Source organism: Zingiber officinale, chromosome 6A (genome assembly GCF_018446385.1).
Source record: "Zingiber officinale cultivar Zhangliang chromosome 6A, Zo_v1.1, whole genome shotgun sequence".
In the NCBI taxonomy this organism is placed as follows: domain Eukaryota; kingdom Viridiplantae; phylum Streptophyta; class Magnoliopsida; order Zingiberales; family Zingiberaceae; genus Zingiber; species Zingiber officinale.
Window position 1 is genome coordinate 23,874,252 of NC_055997.1, and position 6,000 is coordinate 23,880,251.

The following is a 6,000-nucleotide window of genomic DNA, read 5'->3' on the forward strand; positions in this document are numbered from 1 at the left end:
AGCTTAAAAATTATCACCAATTAGGAAGCATGAACTCTACAAATAAAATTTTAAAAAATATATTTTAATTATTTTTTAATTCACAATTAAAAAAAATAAAGAAAACAATGAAATCTGATTTACTGTGCAACGCGCACAGTTCCAAACTGTGCACGTCGTGCAGTAGATTATATATATATATATATATATATATATATATATATATATATATATATATATATATATATATATATATATACACTATTTTATTTATTTATTTATTTTCTTACCCTAAACGCTCTTGCTTCTCCTCTTCGTATACCACATCCTGTTCGCCCCTCTGCAACGACAGAAGTGTTGTAAGTCGTCTCCGTTGTTTCGCCATCAGCTCTACCTCTATGGCTCTGCGTCACTGTTATTGCTCCCATCGATGGCCCAACGACTGCTGATTCACCTTCTTTCGCTCATCTTGACGGCTTGGCCTCCCCCTCCCCCATTTAATCAATACTTTCGCTTCTAAAACTGCGAGGCGAGCAATATTCAAGTGGCATACATTGGTTTAGAATTTTATATTTTGTTTGGATCATTTTGACTTTATTAATATTTGCTTATGATATATTGTTTTAGGTGATATATATTTTTATTTTTTATTTCTAGAATTAAAAATGTTGTTATATTTAGATTGATTGAAAAATATATGAATGTTAAATTTTGAGGGCACTATTTTTTTTTATGCCCACCTCATGCTCAAAATCACAGATCCGGCACTGTATATTATCGAAGGAGGCAATGCGTGTGATATTAGAGGACATTGCAAAGAAGTTTCTTGAAAGTCCTGTATATTTGAAGTCTCTAGCAGCCGTGATTTTTACCGATACGTGGTTTGACAACTACAACTAAGGCGGATTGGGGAGCCTCGACTACAATATGAATCTCTCCAAGCAAGGTTGAGGGGACTTCCATCTGGAAGTTCAGACAAAAAATTCACGCTTCAGATAGGTAACTTGTCATCGAGAAGACAATCAAACATTCTAACGTGTCATGTCATCGAGAATGCCAGTGTTATCATTGTGCAAAAAAGCGGGTTCCGCCGCCCAGCGGCCCCCTAGGCCTGGCCTCACAGGGATCCTAGGAGGAGGTAAATCAGCGGTGAATACTGGCCCAGGTAAAGCGTGGTGTCTTCGGAATTTAACACAGCCGGTCCAGATTATTCATCCAGTGCGCGTCCGTGGACCTTCGACCCTATGACTCATTGTGCAAGGATGCCACACCTTAACCGGTTGATCTAGCCCGCGGGGGCAAATGCCAGTGTTATCATGGCAACCTATGAAGATGCTCTTCTAGGTGACATCCAAGGTGCTTGCTATTTATGAACCTATTATAAATTCGAATTCTTTCAAACTAGGATGATGAATTCGAAAAATCTAAAAATTATTATTATTATTATTATTCAAAATTTTTAATTTTTGAGTAATTTTTATCTTTAAAAATATTTTAGATATTTTTGTTAATTTTTTTTTTTTTTTTATATTTTTAAATTTTGAGCCGATTTAATTTTAAGATTATGAGTTTTTTTTTCTGTTAAATTTCTTTCATTTATTTATAAGATAGAAATTGAGATCTATATGTTAGGATTTCTTTTATTTCTTTATATTTTAGGATCTGGAGTTTATATAAACATCTGTTAGCTGTTTGAGGAATCATTCTTGAATAGTAAATATTTTTTTCTTCAAAAAAAATCTGGAGGACAACGATTTTCTCTTCTTACCTTCTTTTCAAACTCCCCTTCTTGTTAATCCGTAGGATAATCATTATCCTGTCTGACGTCAACACTATTGTAAACACAAGTCAGATTTATGTTTACAGTAGGGGTATAACCAAGGATAACATACATAACTAAAAACATGAAGAAAAGTATAATCGAAAATTTAATTATAAAGTTTCTCTAGTAGACATTTTTTATTAAGAAAAAAGTGGAAGTATGATTTATGAGGTAAATTACAATGCTAATAATTTCATCCTAAAATTTACTAGGAATTGATGAATGATTAAGAAGTAGAACCATTTTATTCAAAGGTGTGAGGATAAGATACTTGATAAATAATTCTATAAGAAGTAAGATACTAATGAAGGATTTTATACTCATCTCCCTAATTAAAATGAAAAAGTAAGTATTTTACTATCAAAATGATTTCAACTTGATTTTGAAAATGATAAAAATATGTCAAGCAAAATTAGATTTTTATTTCATAGGTTAGACCAAGTGAATTCACTCAAATGGTTAATGAAAGTGATATAATATAAAAAATCTGGATTAAATCATATAAGTGTAAGAAATATCAGAATGAATTATTTTAAATAGAAAATTAAAAATATAATTACATAAGAATGCAGGCTCATATCATCAGTACCAATACCACGGATAAGGTCGAATAGTTTGAGAGAATCATTCACAATCAATAAGATCATGCATGTACAAATTCGTGTGAACTTAAAAAAAAAAAACAAAAAACAAAGCTGATGTTCTTAAATCCTCTTCTACATCACACAAGGTGAATACGTTCGCTCCCAATGTCTCTGTCAATTTATCTTAAGGTCAACATGAAAGAGGTAAATCATAGGCGGCTACTAGTCTTTAGAATAGTGACTAGCACATAAGGGAGACATTTACTTCGGCTTTACCGAAATTTGAACTCCAGACCTCATGATGACAACATCTCATGCGTTAGCCACTAGACCCATTCGAGGAGACTAGCTCTTGAATCCTCTTCTAGGCACTTTCAAGATGATGGGAAATTGATTACAATCGCTTAAATCAAAGTTAATTATTACTTAAATTAAGCCATGAGACAATGATATAATGGTACGATGTCTTCTTAGTTTTCTAATCATGTAGTTAAAATTGAATTTTAATTTTAATAAATTAATGGATAAATTTCTCTTAATACATAACTGATCTAAGAATATTAAATTAATGGATCATCTATTATAAGTGCTATTCGATTTCTCTTAATGGCAAGTGGAAAATTTTATGAGGTCAAATCAGTCACCTCATTATTAATTGGTATAAGTATCAATTAAAAAATTACGATTTAAATTAATCTTTTAAAACAACAATAATAAATATTCAACACAAACAAGATAGAGCAGGAAATTTGATACATAAAACCATGTATGTAGTCCGGTCATCACCTTTGAATATATAACAATAAACCTGGCTGCTACTATACGTCCCAATTCAATTAATGAATTTGTGTTAATTTATGATGATTGTGCTCATCTAAGGTGTGTATCATAGACTGTTGTAGATTATTTAAAGAGAGGTATATCAACTTATAATCAACCATTAAATTGACTAAGAGGAGAAAGAGGTTTTTCTTTTAAGGACAGGAAAGTGCCGTTGGATTACCTCCTTTTCAAGGAGAACTAATACTTATATTTGTTGAGTATTTTAGTTTGACAGTACTTTATACCTCAAAAGAAACGAGTTACATCTGAGCTAAATTTGAATAAAAAGTCTTTTTTTTTTCTTTGATGGTGAAGTAAGATCAAGTTCATCAACTTATTATCTTGTGTCGGAACAAGTTAGTTGATAGATCTAAGATGTGTCTCATAATTTCTAGATTATTTTAAAAGAGGTATATCAACTTATTATAATCAATCATCAAATTAGCTAAGGGGAGAAAGAGATTTTTTTTCCGAAAACATGTCTCCACTAGGAATTGATTTTTTATCTATTATAATTGATCCGGTGGTAAGCGTAGGGAGGGGCTCACATGGGCGACGGTCAACGACGCATGGAGGTCAAGACCAACCTAATGATTTCACCGAGCGGATAGGTATAAAGTCCGATCGGTCAGATTAAAGGCCAATCGGCTAGGAGTCGCCGGAGCGGATAGGTATAAAGATTTCGCCGAGCGAATAGGTATAAAGTCCGATCAGCCAGATTACAGACCGATTGGCCAGGAGTCGCCGGAGCCGACGCGAATATAGCTCGACCATGGGTCGGGCTTCCAACGTTCAATCTGCCCACCAAGGAATTGCTGCACCGAGCGGCTCGTCCGCTCGGCTGAGTTGTGGACTAGCTAAAGAACGTATGCCCGTCTGAGCAACTAGGGGGTCTCCCCATTTGGTTCGGCACGCCTATGTGTCCGACCACCTGGGCGGCAGGGCGGACTCGGGAATAGACAAGACGCAAAAAAGGACAAAGGAGACAGATAGCAGGGTCGGCGACTAGACTAGACAGAGAATCGTACGGTGGAAGTTTCCACTGTCACGTTAGAGATATGCTCGGACAGTTGCGGTATGGGGTCAAACACACTTTTCTGACACGACCATTTCTAGGCATGCTTTGATGAGCGTGCACACTTCGAAGAGCGTGCACGCGTCTCCTGGGAGCCCTATATAAGGGCCCCCAACCTTCAACGAAGGTATGCATTCTCATATACTATGGCTCTTGGCCTCGTTGTTCTGTTTCGATTTCCCCTCGCCTGACTTGAGCGTCGGAGGGCCGTCGTTGGGATCCCCCTCCCGGCTCGGTTTTGTTGCAGGTTCACCGGAGACCCCGTCATCTCAGAGTATATGCGGAGTCAGCAGAGAGCACCATGTCCCCAGCGTCCAGGGGCGGATCCAAGATTTTAAGTTTAGGGGGGCCGTATAATAAAATCATCTACTTCTTTAAATAAAAAAATTACCCAAAACACTTATCAAGGACTTAAGTACAACTTTAAACACTTGAATAATTAAAAAATAATAATGACTAAATTAGCATTTATAATCCTTAGTACATAAACCTATCATAGGATGATATAATCACTATATGAAATTCCATGCAATTAGATTACCAATTTGTGCTAAGCATCTCATAAAGCATCGATCACTTTCACGTTTTTTAAAATGAATGGTGCAACAACATCTACATATTTACAAACATGCAATTACCAACTTCAAGTTTTTCTGCCATTTATCTTTCATTGCATATAATGGAAAGGAAAGAAAAATGAAAATAAAGGATATAAAAGGATATGAAAAAAGATTGTTAACAAAGTTTGTACCTTGTCCTTGATCAAACCATCAGATTAAAAAATTTCAGAATTCTTAAGAGCAGAAGGAACTCTTTAACCAGTCATAGATACACATGAATTAAACAGAAACTGTGAAATTGATTTCTAAGAAAAAATGTAGTGTCGCAAAATCTCACTACAATTTTGTATAAAATAACAAATCAGTTTAGTTACATATTTAAATAAAAAAGCAAGGTAGTAAGATACTATCAAATGTATTTTGTCAAACCTCCAATAAAAACTTTTGAATATGACATACATCATATTGATTGGAATAATGATAGACAGCAAGCCATAGATTTCTTCAAAAGATTTCTAACTCAATTAACTTTTAAATTTCAAATACAATTCTCTAGCTAAAAGAAATTTGACGCTCTTTTAAATTTTCGAAGTCTTCGAAGCAATAATAATTGTGCATCTATTGCTTGTTTCAAAGTCACAGACCCACTATAACTAAATAGTAGAATCATTACTAATTGTAGTATAATATGTTTGCATAATTGCATGTGTGTGCATATATCATAGGCGAAAAAAAAAAAAATTCTAAAGCAACCTTCAACTGGACGAGAAGGGGTCATGCCATGTAATATACTAATATCTAATATTATGATTTTTTTTCTCAGAAATTTATGGAATCATGTCTATTTAGTTTTTGGATATTTATTTATCTCCTTTGTGTAATTGTGTTCTTCGCTTCTTCTCGCCTCATTAATAAATCACAAATTCACAATGAAGGTATAAATCTGTGCTATGTGCCAACCTTCATAGACTCAGTGTGTGTAAAAATGGATATGAAAATACTAAAAAAAAATCTTTTTTCCTTCTGAATTTTAAGGGTTTCAAAACCCTAAGTATGTAAGGAATAAGGAGTAAGTGAAATTGCACCTTTCTCTCGATTTGGGCTCAAGAATGTTCTCATCAGTCATCACATGAGACCTTCATGTCCAACGTCCAATGT